At 47.2% G+C, this 14,246-nt stretch overlaps 25 non-coding genes across 25 annotated transcripts; all 25 read left to right on the top strand.

Annotated features, from left to right (window-relative positions):
* Nucleotides 1-394: 394 nt before the first annotated feature.
* Nucleotides 395-466, top strand: TRNAP-CGG (transfer RNA proline (anticodon CGG)). The gene has a single exon. It is a non-coding gene; the product is annotated as a tRNA-Pro (tRNA).
* Nucleotides 467-850: 384 nt separating this feature from the next.
* Nucleotides 851-923, top strand: TRNAV-UAC (transfer RNA valine (anticodon UAC)). The gene has a single exon. It is a non-coding gene; the product is annotated as a tRNA-Val (tRNA).
* Nucleotides 924-1,357: 434 nt separating this feature from the next.
* On the top strand, nt 1,358-1,429 carry TRNAP-AGG (transfer RNA proline (anticodon AGG)). The gene has a single exon. It is a non-coding gene; the product is annotated as a tRNA-Pro (tRNA).
* A 386-nt stretch (nt 1,430-1,815) lies between these two features.
* TRNAV-AAC (transfer RNA valine (anticodon AAC)) lies at nt 1,816-1,888 on the top strand. The gene has a single exon. It is a non-coding gene; the product is annotated as a tRNA-Val (tRNA).
* A 296-nt stretch (nt 1,889-2,184) lies between these two features.
* On the top strand, nt 2,185-2,296 carry TRNAL-CAA (transfer RNA leucine (anticodon CAA)). Its single transcript has 2 exons — nt 2,185-2,222; nt 2,251-2,296. It is a non-coding gene; the product is annotated as a tRNA-Leu (tRNA).
* A 941-nt stretch (nt 2,297-3,237) lies between these two features.
* Nucleotides 3,238-3,309, top strand: TRNAP-UGG (transfer RNA proline (anticodon UGG)). The gene has a single exon. It is a non-coding gene; the product is annotated as a tRNA-Pro (tRNA).
* Nucleotides 3,310-3,693: 384 nt separating this feature from the next.
* On the top strand, nt 3,694-3,766 carry TRNAV-UAC (transfer RNA valine (anticodon UAC)). Its single transcript has one exon. It is a non-coding gene; the product is annotated as a tRNA-Val (tRNA).
* Nucleotides 3,767-4,200: 434 nt separating this feature from the next.
* On the top strand, nt 4,201-4,272 carry TRNAP-AGG (transfer RNA proline (anticodon AGG)). Its single transcript has one exon. It is a non-coding gene; the product is annotated as a tRNA-Pro (tRNA).
* A 386-nt stretch (nt 4,273-4,658) lies between these two features.
* TRNAV-AAC (transfer RNA valine (anticodon AAC)) lies at nt 4,659-4,731 on the top strand. Its single transcript has one exon. It is a non-coding gene; the product is annotated as a tRNA-Val (tRNA).
* A 295-nt stretch (nt 4,732-5,026) lies between these two features.
* On the top strand, nt 5,027-5,138 carry TRNAL-CAA (transfer RNA leucine (anticodon CAA)). The gene is made up of 2 exons: nt 5,027-5,064; nt 5,093-5,138. It is a non-coding gene; the product is annotated as a tRNA-Leu (tRNA).
* A 940-nt stretch (nt 5,139-6,078) lies between these two features.
* On the top strand, nt 6,079-6,150 carry TRNAP-CGG (transfer RNA proline (anticodon CGG)). The gene has a single exon. It is a non-coding gene; the product is annotated as a tRNA-Pro (tRNA).
* A 384-nt stretch (nt 6,151-6,534) lies between these two features.
* TRNAV-UAC (transfer RNA valine (anticodon UAC)) lies at nt 6,535-6,607 on the top strand. The gene has a single exon. It is a non-coding gene; the product is annotated as a tRNA-Val (tRNA).
* Nucleotides 6,608-7,041: 434 nt separating this feature from the next.
* TRNAP-AGG (transfer RNA proline (anticodon AGG)) lies at nt 7,042-7,113 on the top strand. The gene has a single exon. It is a non-coding gene; the product is annotated as a tRNA-Pro (tRNA).
* Nucleotides 7,114-7,499: 386 nt separating this feature from the next.
* On the top strand, nt 7,500-7,572 carry TRNAV-AAC (transfer RNA valine (anticodon AAC)). The gene has a single exon. It is a non-coding gene; the product is annotated as a tRNA-Val (tRNA).
* A 296-nt stretch (nt 7,573-7,868) lies between these two features.
* TRNAL-CAA (transfer RNA leucine (anticodon CAA)) lies at nt 7,869-7,980 on the top strand. The gene is made up of 2 exons: nt 7,869-7,906; nt 7,935-7,980. It is a non-coding gene; the product is annotated as a tRNA-Leu (tRNA).
* Nucleotides 7,981-8,921: 941 nt separating this feature from the next.
* TRNAP-UGG (transfer RNA proline (anticodon UGG)) lies at nt 8,922-8,993 on the top strand. The gene has a single exon. It is a non-coding gene; the product is annotated as a tRNA-Pro (tRNA).
* A 384-nt stretch (nt 8,994-9,377) lies between these two features.
* On the top strand, nt 9,378-9,450 carry TRNAV-UAC (transfer RNA valine (anticodon UAC)). The gene has a single exon. It is a non-coding gene; the product is annotated as a tRNA-Val (tRNA).
* A 434-nt stretch (nt 9,451-9,884) lies between these two features.
* On the top strand, nt 9,885-9,956 carry TRNAP-AGG (transfer RNA proline (anticodon AGG)). Its single transcript has one exon. It is a non-coding gene; the product is annotated as a tRNA-Pro (tRNA).
* Nucleotides 9,957-10,342: 386 nt separating this feature from the next.
* Nucleotides 10,343-10,415, top strand: TRNAV-AAC (transfer RNA valine (anticodon AAC)). The gene has a single exon. It is a non-coding gene; the product is annotated as a tRNA-Val (tRNA).
* A 295-nt stretch (nt 10,416-10,710) lies between these two features.
* TRNAL-CAA (transfer RNA leucine (anticodon CAA)) lies at nt 10,711-10,822 on the top strand. The gene is made up of 2 exons: nt 10,711-10,748; nt 10,777-10,822. It is a non-coding gene; the product is annotated as a tRNA-Leu (tRNA).
* Nucleotides 10,823-11,752: 930 nt separating this feature from the next.
* On the top strand, nt 11,753-11,824 carry TRNAP-CGG (transfer RNA proline (anticodon CGG)). The gene has a single exon. It is a non-coding gene; the product is annotated as a tRNA-Pro (tRNA).
* A 384-nt stretch (nt 11,825-12,208) lies between these two features.
* Nucleotides 12,209-12,281, top strand: TRNAV-UAC (transfer RNA valine (anticodon UAC)). The gene has a single exon. It is a non-coding gene; the product is annotated as a tRNA-Val (tRNA).
* A 434-nt stretch (nt 12,282-12,715) lies between these two features.
* On the top strand, nt 12,716-12,787 carry TRNAP-AGG (transfer RNA proline (anticodon AGG)). The gene has a single exon. It is a non-coding gene; the product is annotated as a tRNA-Pro (tRNA).
* Nucleotides 12,788-13,173: 386 nt separating this feature from the next.
* On the top strand, nt 13,174-13,246 carry TRNAV-AAC (transfer RNA valine (anticodon AAC)). The gene has a single exon. It is a non-coding gene; the product is annotated as a tRNA-Val (tRNA).
* A 296-nt stretch (nt 13,247-13,542) lies between these two features.
* TRNAL-CAA (transfer RNA leucine (anticodon CAA)) lies at nt 13,543-13,654 on the top strand. The gene is made up of 2 exons: nt 13,543-13,580; nt 13,609-13,654. It is a non-coding gene; the product is annotated as a tRNA-Leu (tRNA).
* Nucleotides 13,655-14,246: the final 592 nt, after the last annotated feature.

Here is a 14,246-nt window from a genome sequence, read left to right on the forward strand (position 1 = left end):
GCCACTCATATAAATCTCGCCTGATCGAGCCTGATCGAGCGCTGATCGAGCGCTGAGCGAGCGCGTTTGAATCCAAATATCAAACCCCTCTTTCTCAGGCGCAGGAAATGGTGGGCCCTTCATTGCTTCTGGTGTGGAAGTCTATGGGGCAAGGGTCCAGGACTTGCAGAGGAGAACAATTGCCAGAAAGTGCTTGCTGTTCTCATCTGTGCCTTTTTTCTGCTCACTGGCTGATAGGAGATTGGCTGCCCCCTTTCTTGCTAGAGTGAAAAAACAACAACTTGAGAGAAAACATGACGTTGTGAGGCTCACTTAGAGGGAGACTAGCCAAATAGCCCTGCTTTTTTTCTGAAAGACGCTTCAGAAATTGTTCAAAATGTCTCCTGGCCACTCAGGCTCGTTGGTCTAGGGGTATGATTCTCGCTTCGGGTGCGAGAGGTCCCGGGTTCAAATCCCGGACGAGCCCATGCTGTGGACATTTTCAGGATGCTTGTAATATAGGAGCATTTCTTCTTTTCAATGCTATAAGACGCTGTGTATGTCGAGAAAGTTCCTTACCCTGCACGCTATTTTCCACTTGTGGCGGGATAAAGGAGTGCAGGACTTCTTTGCAACTGCTTTTCTGGGCCAGACCAGCATGGTAGGAACATTACATGCATAGTGTTTTTCTAGTGTAATTTCAGGATATGGTTTCAAAATCGCCTCTTGGAATAAAAGTGGTCCTCATTCCTGTCTTCCAAAGAAATAGAGACCGGGTAAGGAGAGCCCAACTTTGAGCTTCAAGGACATTGGCCCTTAGTCTGTGCATTCCAGCCCAATACATGCCAACAAGATTCCTGAGTTAGTGTCTGTTTCTGTAGTGTAGTGGTTATCACGTTCGCCTTACACGCGAAAGGTCCCTGGTTCGAGACCGGGCAGAAACAGCGGTTTGCTGTTTTTAACAGTGTTTGCCTTTACTGGCTGACTTTATAGGAAAGCTGAGATAATAGAGGCTGTCTATCCCTCACCAACCTGACGTAGTGTGCTCCAGGGATCTCAGTGACAGCTCGAAAAGAGAAGTGACGATAGCTTGCGCCATTCGCTTGCTCGCCCTTTGCTCTGAAGGGTGGGCCTACTTCATGAAAGCAAGGAATGAGAGCAGAAATGCTTTTCTTGTCCTCACCGCAAGCAGACACTTAGAGAAAACAAACTGTCTGAAGGACAGAGGCTTTTTAATTTCTTGTTTGATGACGGCCATGGAAAAGACAGCAATCATATTGCAGAAGAGAGCAACATGTGCAGTTGCTTGCTTTGGGTGAAGCATTCACCGACTAGCTGCCACTAACCCCTGGAGCCATGTCAGAGGTGACTCTTGCGTGGCTCGTTGGTCTAGGGGTATGATTCTCGCTTAGGGTGCGAGAGGTCCCGGGTTCAAATCCCGGACGAGCCCTTTTTAGAGCTAAACATACAAATCGTACTAAAAATGCACTAAGCCTGACTATTTCTAGTAATACTCGGTTGATTTTTTGCTTAACATATTCCTAACCTCAGTAGAAAAATGGATCACCGTGCTTTTTCTGCCTACCTGCTTAGTCTCAGTGTGTCCCAGGTGATGCTTTCCCAAGCTGTACTCGCAGACATTTAGGCATCAGATATTTGTCTGTCAATGCCTGCACAAGTAAATTTTGAATACGTCTAATTGCAAGCATGTTGGATGATATCTCTGAGGTTTTCACACTTGTTCTGCACATTCTGAGCCGCTGCTGATACAGCAGAATAGAAGTAGCGTGAAGCCTTGAGAGGAACTTTGCTTTAACAGTAGCAAGCAGCAAGGTCGTTTCTGTAGTGTAGTGGTCATCACGTTCGCCTAACACGCGAAAGTTCCCCGGTTCGAGACCGGGCAGAAACACTGAGCTTTGGCTGCTTTTATGTGCACACTCTAAAACCTTATTATCTGAATGCAAGTTTAAGAAGAGGTGGTCTTTGAACACAGTGAGCCGTGGGAAACTTTCTTTACCTTTGCAAGACGAAACAAAGTTATCTGCATCCATCATCTGGGGGTCGTTCTTGTGCCTATTTTTATTTTGTTTAAGCTATGTTGTATTGTTGGGGCCTTTACACCTGTGACATTGCTGTGAAGGTTGTAAGTGGAAACATTGGCAGGTGCAGATAGAAGAGTTAGACCTAAGCCCCCCCTCATGAGCCGTCAGGATGGCCGAGTGGTCTAAGGCGCCAGACTCAAGAGAGCTTGATCTTCAGTGTAGCTGAGCCTTCTGGTCTCCTCATGGAGGCGTGGGTTCAAATCCCACTTCTGACAGGTCCCTTTTACACCCGTAAATCTTCCTGTTTTTTGCAGTGCGTTCCCAGCAAACACCACAATCTTTGCAGGAACCTGTAGCATGTGAAGAGAAATCCACCAACAATCAGGCTGGGCCCTCAATCACAATTCCATGGATTTCTGGAAATGACACCTCAGGCACACCTTCCATTAAATTTGCACTCCATCACAGTAACTGCCATGCTGGGTTTCTAACTAAGCAGTTGATCCCATCATTTGTTGTGAGGCTCTCCTGCCACCTTTTGGGTAGAGAAGGCACTGTCCCTGCAAAAACACAGGCAGACATGTTCAACAGGGCTTCCTGGTTATGTGGGAGGAGCAGAATGCCATTGGTCCCCCCCTTGCAAATTCTAATTTACATAAGGAAGACAGAGAGGTAGCTGGGAGTAGGCACTGCACACGGGCATTGCACTCTCTCTTATGATTTGCAGCCAATTCTAGATTGAGGCAGGAGGAAAGGAGGTGACTCGCCCAACAATGGCTATACTGAGAAGTCAGCCACTCTGGGTCTCCCAGGTGAGTGTTTCAGGCCTGTGAGCCACTCATATAAATCTCGCCTGATCGAGCCTGATCGAGCGCTGAGCGAGCGCGTTTGAATCCAAATATCAAACCCCTCTTTCTCAGGCGCAGGAAATGGTGGGCCCTTCATTGCTTCTGGTGTGGAAGTCTATGGGGCAAGGGTCCAGGACTTGCAGAGGAGAACAATTGCCAGAAAGTGCTTGCTGTTCTCATCTGTGCCTTTTTTCTGCTCACTGGCTGATAGGAGATTGGCTGCCCCCTTTCTTGCTAGAGTGAAAAAACAACAACTTGAGAGAAAACATGACGTTGTGAGGCTCACTTAGAGGGAGACTAGCCAAATAGCCCTGCTTTTTTTCTGAAAGACGCTTCAGAAATTGTTCAAAATGTCTCCTGGCCACTCAGGCTCGTTGGTCTAGGGGTATGATTCTCGCTTTGGGTGCGAGAGGTCCCGGGTTCAAATCCCGGTCGAGCCCATGCTGTGGACATTTTCAGGATGCTTGTAATATAGGAGCATTTCTTCTTTTCAATGCTATAAGACGCTGTGTATGTCGAGAAAGTTCCTTACCCTGCACGCTATTTTCCACTTGTGGCGGGATAAAGGAGTGCAGGACTTCTTTGCAACTGCTTTTCTGGGCCAGACCAGCATGGTAGGAACATTACATGCATAGTGTTTTTCTAGTGTAATTTCAGGATATGGTTTCAAAATCGCCTCTTGGAATAAAAGTGGTCCTCATTCCTGTCTTCCAAAGAAATAGAGACCGGGTAAGGAGAGCCCAACTTTGAGCTTCAAGGACATTGGCCCTTAGTCTGTGCATTCCAGCCCAATACATGCCAACAAGATTCCTGAGTTAGTGTCTGTTTCTGTAGTGTAGTGGTTATCACGTTCGCCTTACACGCGAAAGGTCCCTGGTTCGAGACCGGGCAGAAACAGCGGTTTGCTGTTTTTAACAGTGTTTGCCTTTACTGGCTGACTTTATAGGAAAGCTGAGATAATAGAGGCTGTCTATCCCTCACCAACCTGACGTAGTGTGCTACAGGGATCCCAGTGACAGCTCGAAAAGAGAAGTGACGATAGCTTGCGCCATTCGCTTGCTCGCCCTTTGCTCTGAAGGGTGGGCCTACTTCATGAAAGCAAGGAATGAGAGCAGAAATGCTTTTCTTGTCCTCACCGCAAGCAGACACTTAGAGAAAACAAACTGTCTGAAGGACAGAGGCTTTTTAATTTCTTGTTTGATGACGGCCATGGAAAAGACAGCAATCATATTGCAGAAGAGAGCAACATGTGCAGTTGCTTGCTTTGGGTGAAGCATTCACCGACTAGCTGCCACTAACCGCTGGAGCCATGTCAGAGGTGACTCTTGCGTGGCTCGTTGGTCTAGGGGTATGATTCTCGCTTAGGGTGCGAGAGGTCCCGGGTTCAAATCCCGGACGAGCCCTTTTTAGAGCTAAACATACAAATCGTACTAAAAATGCACTATGCCTGACTATTTCTAGTAATACTCGGTTGATTTTTTGCTTAACATATTCCTAACCTCAGTAGAAAAATGGATCACCGTGCTTTTTCTGCCTACCTGCTTAGTCTCAGTGTGTCCCAGGTGATGCTTTCCCAAGCTGTACTCGCAGACATTTAGGCATCAGATATTTGTCTGTCGATGCCTGCACAAGTAAATTTTGAATACGTCTAATTGCAAGCATGTTGGATGATATCTTTGAGGTTTTCACACTTGTTCTGCACATTCTGAGCCGCTGCTGATACAGCAGAATAGAAGTAGGGTGAAGCCTTGAGAGGAACTTTGCTTTAACAGTAGCAAGCAGCAAAGTCGTTTCTGTAGTGTAGTGGTCATCACGTTCGCCTAACACGCGAAAGGTCCCCGGTTCGAGACCGGGCAGAAACACTGAGCGTTGGCTGCTTTTATGTGCACACTCTAAAACCTTATTATCTGAATGCAAGTTTAAGAAGAGGTGGTCTTTGAACACAGTGAGCCGTGGGAAACTTTCTTTACCTTTGCAAGACGAAACAAAGTTATCTGCATCCATCATCTGGGGGTCGTTCTTGTGCCTATTTTTATTTTGTTTAAGCTATGTTGTATTGTTGGGGCCTTTACACCTGTGACATTGCTGTGAAGGTTGTAAGTGGAAACATTGGCAGGTGCAGATAGAAGAGTTAGACCTAAGCCCCCCTCATGAACCGTCAGGATGGCCGAGTGGTCTAAGGCGCCAGACTCAAGAGAGCTTGATCTTCAGTGTAGCTGAGCCTTCTGGTCTCCTCATGGAGGCGTGGGTTCAAATCCCACTTCTGACAGGTCCCTTTTACACCCGTAAATCTTCCTGTTTTTTGCAGTGCGTTCCCGGCAAACACCACAATCTTTGCAGGAACCTGTAGCATGTGAAGAGAAATCCACCAACAATCAGGCTGGGCCCTCAATCACAATTCCATGGATTTCTGGAAATGACACCTCAGGCACACCTTCCATTAAATTTGCACTCCATCACAGTAACTGCCATGCTGGGTTTCTAACTAAGCAGTTGATCCCATCATTTGTTGTGAGGCTCTCCTGCCACCTTTTGGGCAGAGAAGGCACTGTCCCTGCAAAAACACAGGCAGACATGTTCAACAGGGCTTCCTGGTTATGTGGGAGGAGCAGAATGCCATTGGTCCCCCCTTGCAAATTCTAATTTACATAAGGAAGACAGAGAGGTAGCTGGGAGTAGGCACTGCACACGGGCATTGCACTCTCTCTTATGATTTGCAGCCAATTCTAGATTGAGGCAGGAGGAAAGGAGGTGACTCGCCCAACAATGGCTATACTGAGAAGTCAGCCACTCTGGGTCTCCCAGGTGAGTGTTTCAGGCCTGTGAGCCACTCATATAAATCTCGCCTGATCGAGCCTGATCGAGCGCTGAGCGAGCGCGTTTGAATCCAAATATCAAACCCCTCTTTCTCAGGCGCAGGAAATGGTGGGCCCTTCATTGCTTCTGGTGTGGAAGTCTATGGGGCAAGGGTCCAGGACTTGCAGAGGAGAACAATTGCCAGAAAGTGCTTGCTGTTCTCATCTGTGCCTTTTTTCTGCTCACTGGCTGATAGGAGATTGGCTGCCCCCTTTCTTGCTAGAGTGAAAAAACAACAACTTGAGAGAAAACATGACGTTGTGAGGCTCACTTAGAGGGAGACTAGCCAAATAGCCCTGCTTTTTTTCTGAAAGACGCTTCAGAAATTGTTCAAAATGTCTCCTGGCCACTCAGGCTCGTTGGTCTAGGGGTATGATTCTCGCTTCGGGTGCGAGAGGTCCCGGGTTCAAATCCCGGACGAGCCCATGCTGTGGACATTTTCAGGATGCTTGTAATATAGGAGCATTTCTTCTTTTCAATGCTATAAGACGCTGTGTATGTCGAGAAAGTTCCTTACCCTGCACGCTATTTTCCACTTGTGGCGGGATAAAGGAGTGCAGGACTTCTTTGCAACTGCTTTTCTGGGCCAGACCAGCATGGTAGGAACATTACATGCATAGTGTTTTTCTAGTGTAATTTCAGGATATGGTTTCAAAATCGCCTCTTGGAATAAAAGTGGTCCTCATTCCTGTCTTCCAAAGAAATAGAGACCGGGTAAGGAGAGCCCAACTTTGAGCTTCAAGGACATTGGCCCTTAGTCTGTGCATTCCAGCCCAATACATGCCAACAAGATTCCTGAGTTAGTGTCTGTTTCTGTAGTGTAGTGGTTATCACGTTCGCCTTACACGCGAAAGGTCCCTGGTTCGAGACCGGGCAGAAACAGCGGTTTGCTGTTTTTAACAGTGTTTGCCTTTACTGGCTGACTTTATAGGAAAGCTGAGATAATAGAGGCTGTCTATCCCTCACCAACCTGACGTAGTGTGCTCCAGGGATCTCAGTGACAGCTCGAAAAGAGAAGTGACGATAGCTTGCGCCATTCGCTTGCTCGCCCTTTGCTCTGAAGGGTGGGCCTACTTCATGAAAGCAAGGAATGAGAGCAGAAATGCTTTTCTTGTCCTCACCGCAAGCAGACACTTAGAGAAAACAAACTGTCTGAAGGACAGAGGCTTTTTAATTTCTTGTTTGATGACGGCCATGGAAAAGACAGCAATCATATTGCAGAAGAGAGCAACATGTGCAGTTGCTTGCTTTGGGTGAAGCATTCACCGACTAGCTGCCACTAACCCCTGGAGCCATGTCAGAGGTGACTCTTGCGTGGCTCGTTGGTCTAGGGGTATGATTCTCGCTTAGGGTGCGAGAGGTCCCGGGTTCAAATCCCGGACGAGCCCTTTTTAGAGCTAAACATACAAATCGTACTAAAAATGCACTAAGCCTGACTATTTCTAGTAATACTCGGTTGATTTTTTGCTTAACATATTCCTAACCTCAGTAGAAAAATGGATCACCGTGCTTTTTCTGCCTACCTGCTTAGTCTCAGTGTGTCCCAGGTGATGCTTTCCCAAGCTGTACTCGCAGACATTTAGGCATCAGATATTTGTCTGTCAATGCCTGCACAAGTAAATTTTGAATACGTCTAATTGCAAGCATGTTGGATGATATCTCTGAGGTTTTCACACTTGTTCTGCACATTCTGAGCCGCTGCTGATACAGCAGAATAGAAGTAGCGTGAAGCCTTGAGAGGAACTTTGCTTTAACAGTAGCAAGCAGCAAGGTCGTTTCTGTAGTGTAGTGGTCATCACGTTCGCCTAACACGCGAAAGTTCCCCGGTTCGAGACCGGGCAGAAACACTGAGCGTTGGCTGCTTTTATGTGCACACTCTAAAACCTTATTATCTGAATGCAAGTTTAAGAAGAGGTGGTCTTTGAACACAGTGAGCCGTGGGAAACTTTCTTTACCTTTGCAAGACGAAACAAAGTTATCTGCATCCATCATCTGGGGGTCGTTCTTGTGCCTATTTTTATTTTGTTTAAGCTATGTTGTATTGTTGGGGCCTTTACACCTGTGACATTGCTGTGAAGGTTGTAAGTGGAAACATTGGCAGGTGCAGATAGAAGAGTTAGACCTAAGCCCCCCCTCATGAGCCGTCAGGATGGCCGAGTGGTCTAAGGCGCCAGACTCAAGAGAGCTTGATCTTCAGTGTAGCTGAGCCTTCTGGTCTCCTCATGGAGGCGTGGGTTCAAATCCCACTTCTGACAGGTCCCTTTTACACCCGTAAATCTTCCTGTTTTTTGCAGTGCGTTCCCAGCAAACACCACAATCTTTGCAGGAACCTGTAGCATGTGAAGAGAAATCCACCAACAATCAGGCTGGGCCCTCAATCACAATTCCATGGATTTCTGGAAATGACACCTCAGGCACACCTTCCATTAAATTTGCACTCCATCACAGTAACTGCCATGCTGGGTTTCTAACTAAGCAGTTGATCCCATCATTTGTTGTGAGGCTCTCCTGCCACCTTTTGGGTAGAGAAGGCACTGTCCCTGCAAAAACACAGGCAGACATGTTCAACAGGGCTTCCTGGTTATGTGGGAGGAGCAGAATGCCATTGGTCCCCCCCTTGCAAATTCTAATTTACATAAGGAAGACAGAGAGGTAGCTGGGAGTAGGCACTGCACACGGGCATTGCACTCTCTCTTATGATTTGCAGCCAATTCTAGATTGAGGCAGGAGGAAAGGAGGTGACTCGCCCAACAATGGCTATACTGAGAAGTCAGCCACTCTGGGTCTCCCAGGTGAGTGTTTCAGGCCTGTGAGCCACTCATATAAATCTCGCCTGATCGAGCCTGATCGAGCGCTGAGCGAGCGCGTTTGAATCCAAATATCAAACCCCTCTTTCTCAGGCGCAGGAAATGGTGGGCCCTTCATTGCTTCTGGTGTGGAAGTCTATGGGGCAAGGGTCCAGGACTTGCAGAGGAGAACAATTGCCAGAAAGTGCTTGCTGTTCTCATCTGTGCCTTTTTTCTGCTCACTGGCTGATAGGAGATTGGCTGCCCCCTTTCTTGCTAGAGTGAAAAAACAACAACTTGAGAGAAAACATGACGTTGTGAGGCTCACTTAGAGGGAGACTAGCCAAATAGCCCTGCTTTTTTTCTGAAAGACGCTTCAGAAATTGTTCAAAATGTCTCCTGGCCACTCAGGCTCGTTGGTCTAGGGGTATGATTCTCGCTTTGGGTGCGAGAGGTCCCGGGTTCAAATCCCGGTCGAGCCCATGCTGTGGACATTTTCAGGATGCTTGTAATATAGGAGCATTTCTTCTTTTCAATGCTATAAGACGCTGTGTATGTCGAGAAAGTTCCTTACCCTGCACGCTATTTTCCACTTGTGGCGGGATAAAGGAGTGCAGGACTTCTTTGCAACTGCTTTTCTGGGCCAGACCAGCATGGTAGGAACATTACATGCATAGTGTTTTTCTAGTGTAATTTCAGGATATGGTTTCAAAATCGCCTCTTGGAATAAAAGTGGTCCTCATTCCTGTCTTCCAAAGAAATAGAGACCGGGTAAGGAGAGCCCAACTTTGAGCTTCAAGGACATTGGCCCTTAGTCTGTGCATTCCAGCCCAATACATGCCAACAAGATTCCTGAGTTAGTGTCTGTTTCTGTAGTGTAGTGGTTATCACGTTCGCCTTACACGCGAAAGGTCCCTGGTTCGAGACCGGGCAGAAACAGCGGTTTGCTGTTTTTAACAGTGTTTGCCTTTACTGGCTGACTTTATAGGAAAGCTGAGATAATAGAGGCTGTCTATCCCTCACCAACCTGACGTAGTGTGCTACAGGGATCCCAGTGACAGCTCGAAAAGAGAAGTGACGATAGCTTGCGCCATTCGCTTGCTCGCCCTTTGCTCTGAAGGGTGGGCCTACTTCATGAAAGCAAGGAATGAGAGCAGAAATGCTTTTCTTGTCCTCACCGCAAGCAGACACTTAGAGAAAACAAACTGTCTGAAGGACAGAGGCTTTTTAATTTCTTGTTTGATGACGGCCATGGAAAAGACAGCAATCATATTGCAGAAGAGAGCAACATGTGCAGTTGCTTGCTTTGGGTGAAGCATTCACCGACTAGCTGCCACTAACCGCTGGAGCCATGTCAGAGGTGACTCTTGCGTGGCTCGTTGGTCTAGGGGTATGATTCTCGCTTAGGGTGCGAGAGGTCCCGGGTTCAAATCCCGGACGAGCCCTTTTTAGAGCTAAACATACAAATCGTACTAAAAATGCACTATGCCTGACTATTTCTAGTAATACTCGGTTGATTTTTTGCTTAACATATTCCTAACCTCAGTAGAAAAATGGATCACCGTGCTTTTTCTGCCTACCTGCTTAGTCTCAGTGTGTCCCAGGTGATGCTTTCCCAAGCTGTACTCGCAGACATTTAGGCATCAGATATTTGTCTGTCGATGCCTGCACAAGTAAATTTTGAATACGTCTAATTGCAAGCATGTTGGATGATATCTTTGAGGTTTTCACACTTGTTCTGCACATTCTGAGCCGCTGCTGATACAGCAGAATAGAAGTAGGGTGAAGCCTTGAGAGGAACTTTGCTTTAACAGTAGCAAGCAGCAAAGTCGTTTCTGTAGTGTAGTGGTCATCACGTTCGCCTAACACGCGAAAGGTCCCCGGTTCGAGACCGGGCAGAAACACTGAGCGTTGGCTGCTTTTATGTGCACACTCTAAAACCTTATTATCTGAATGCAAGTTTAAGAAGAGGTGGTCTTTGAACACAGTGAGCCGTGGGAAACTTTCTTTACCTTTGCAAGACGAAACAAAGTTATCTGCATCCATCATCTGGGGGTCGTTCTTGTGCCTATTTTTATTTTGTTTAAGCTATGTTGTATTGTTGGGGCCTTTACACCTGTGACATTGCTGTGAAGGTTGTAAGTGGAAACATTGGCAGGTGCAGATAGAAGAGTTAGACCTAAGCCCCCCTCATGAACCGTCAGGATGGCCGAGTGGTCTAAGGCGCCAGACTCAAGAGAGCTTGATCTTCAGTGTAGCTGAGCCTTCTGGTCTCCTCATGGAGGCGTGGGTTCAAATCCCACTTCTGACAGGTCCCTTTTACACCCGTAAATCTTCCTGTTTTTTGCAGTGCGTTCCCGGCAAACACCACAATCTTTGCAGGAACCTGTAGCATGTGAAGAGAAATCCACCAACAATCAGGCTGGGCCCTCAATCACAATTCCATGGATTTCTGGAAATGACACCTCAGGCACACCTTCCATTAAATTTGCACTCCATCACAGTAACTGCCATGCTGGGTTTCTAACTAAGCAGTTGATCCCATCATTTGTTGTGAGGCTCTCCTGCCACCTTTTGGGCAGAGAAGGCACTGTCCCTGCAAAAACACAGGCAGACATGTTCAACAGGGCTTCCTGGTTATGTGGGAGGAGCAGAATGCCATTGGTCCCCCCTTGCAAATTCTAATTTACATAAGGAAGACAGAGAGGTAGCTGGGAGTAGGCACTGCACACGGGCATTGCACTCTCTCTTATGATTTGCAGCCAATTCTAGATTGAGGCAGGAGGAAAGGAGGTGACTCGCCCAACAATGGCTATACTGAGAAGTCAGCCACTCTGGGTCTCCCAGGTGAGTGTTTCAGGCCTGTGAGCCACTCATATAAATCTCGCCTGATCGAGCGCTGAGCGAGCGCGTTTGAATCCAAATATCAAACCCCTCTTTCTCAGGCGCAGGAAATGGTGGGCCCTTCATTGCTTCTGGTGTGGAAGTCTATGGGGCAAGGGTCCAGGACTTGCAGAGGAGAACAATTGCCAGAAAGTGCTTGCTGTTCTCATCTGTGCCTTTTTTCTGCTCACTGGCTGATAGGAGATTGGCTGCCCCCTTTCTTGCTAGAGTGAAAAAACAACAACTTGAGAGAAAACATGACGTTGTGAGGCTCACTTAGAGGGAGACTAGCCAAATAGCCCTGCTTTTTTTCTGAAAGACGCTTCAGAAATTGTTCAAAATGTCTCCTGGCCACTCAGGCTCGTTGGTCTAGGGGTATGATTCTCGCTTCGGGTGCGAGAGGTCCCGGGTTCAAATCCCGGACGAGCCCATGCTGTGGACATTTTCAGGATGCTTGTAATATAGGAGCATTTCTTCTTTTCAATGCTATAAGACGCTGTGTATGTCGAGAAAGTTCCTTACCCTGCACGCTATTTTCCACTTGTGGCGGGATAAAGGAGTGCAGGACTTCTTTGCAACTGCTTTTCTGGGCCAGACCAGCATGGTAGGAACATTACATGCATAGTGTTTTTCTAGTGTAATTTCAGGATATGGTTTCAAAATCGCCTCTTGGAATAAAAGTGGTCCTCATTCCTGTCTTCCAAAGAAATAGAGACCGGGTAAGGAGAGCCCAACTTTGAGCTTCAAGGACATTGGCCCTTAGTCTGTGCATTCCAGCCCAATACATGCCAACAAGATTCCTGAGTTAGTGTCTGTTTCTGTAGTGTAGTGGTTATCACGTTAGCCTTACACGCGAAAGGTCCCTGGTTCGAGACCGGGCAGAAACAGCGGTTTGCTGTTTTTAACAGTGTTTGCCTTTACTGGCTGACTTTATAGGAAAGCTGAGATAATAGAGGCTGTCTATCCCTCACCAACCTGACGTAGTGTGCTCCAGGGATCTCAGTGACAGCTCGAAAAGAGAAGTGACGATAGCTTGCGCCATTCGCTTGCTCGCCCTTTGCTCTGAAGGGTGGGCCTACTTCATGAAAGCAAGGAATGAGAGCAGAAATGCTTTTCTTGTCCTCACCGCAAGCAGACACTTAGAGAAAACAAACTGTCTGAAGGACAGAGGCTTTTTAATTTCTTGTTTGATGACGGCCATGGAAAAGACAGCAATCATATTGCAGAAGAGAGCAACATGTGCAGTTGCTTGCTTTGGGTGAAGCATTCACCGACTAGCTGCCACTAACCCCTGGAGCCATGTCAGAGGTGACTCTTGCGTGGCTCGTTGGTCTAGGGGTATGATTCTCGCTTAGGGTGCGAGAGGTCCCGGGTTCAAATCCCGGACGAGCCCTTTTTAGAGCTAAACATACAAATCGTACTAAAAATGCACTAAGCCTGACTATTTCTAGTAATACTCGGTTGATTTTTTGCTTAACATATTCCTAACCTCAGTAGAAAAATGGATCACCGTGCTTTTTCTGCCTACCTGCTTAGTCTCAGTGTGTCCCAGGTGATGCTTTCCCAAGCTGTACTCGCAGACATTTAGGCATCAGATATTTGTCTGTCAATGCCTGCACAAGTAAATTTTGAATACGTCTAATTGCAAGCATGTTGGATGATATCTCTGAGGTTTTCACACTTGTTCTGCACATTCTGAGCCGCTGCTGATACAGCAGAATAGAAGTAGCGTGAAGCCTTGAGAGGAACTTTGCTTTAACAGTAGCAAGCAGCAAGGTCGTTTCTGTAGTGTAGTGGTCATCACGTTCGCCTAACACGCGAAAGTTCCCCGGTTCGAGACCGGGCAGAAACACTGAGCGTTGGCTGCTTTTATGTGCACACTCTAAAACCTTATTATCTGAATGCAAGTTTAAGAAGAGGTGGTCTTTGAACACAGTGAGCCGTGGGAAACTTTCTTTACCTTTGCAAGACGAAACAAAGTTATCTGCATCCATCATCTGGGGGTCGTTCTTGTGCCTATTTTTATTTTGTTTAAGCTATGTTGTATTGTTGGGGCCTTTACACCTGTGACATTGCTGTGAAGGTTGTAAGTGGAAACATTGGCAGGTGCAGATAGAAGAGTTAGACCTAAGCCCCCCCTCATGAGCCGTCAGGATGGCCGAGTGGTCTAAGGCGCCAGACTCAAGAGAGCTTGATCTTCAGTGTAGCTGAGCCTTCTGGTCTCCTCATGGAGGCGTGGGTTCAAATCCCACTTCTGACAGGTCCCTTTTACACCCGTAAATCTTCCTGTTTTTTGCAGTGCGTTCCCAGCAAACACCACAATCTTTGCAGGAACCTGTAGCATGTGAAGAGAAATCCACCAACAATCAGGCTGGGCCCTCAATCACAATTCCATGGATTTCTGGAAATGACACCTCAGGCACACCTTCCATTAAATTTGCACTCCATCACAGTAACTGCCATGCTGGGTTTCTAACTAAGCAGTTGATCCCATCATTTGTTGTGAGGCTCTCCTGCCACCTTTTGGGTAGAGAAGGCACTGTCCCTGCAAAAACACAGGCAGACATGTTCAACAGGGCTTCCTGGTTATGTGGGAGGAGCAGAATGCCATTGGTCCCCCCCTTGCAAATTCTAATTTACATAAGGAAGACAGAGAGGTAGCTGGGAGTAGGCACTGCACACGGGCATTGCACTCTCTCTTATGATTTGCAGCCAATTCTAGATTGAGGCAGGAGGAAAGGAGGTGACTCGCCCAACAATGGCTATACTGAGAAGTCAGCCACTCTGGGTCTCCCAGGTGAGTGTTTCAGGCCTGTGAGCCACTCATATAAATCTCGCCTGATCGAGCCTGA

This window comes from Lissotriton helveticus, chromosome 10, assembly GCF_964261635.1.
Source record: "Lissotriton helveticus chromosome 10, aLisHel1.1, whole genome shotgun sequence".
NCBI classification, from domain to species: Eukaryota; Metazoa; Chordata; class Amphibia; order Caudata; family Salamandridae; genus Lissotriton; species Lissotriton helveticus.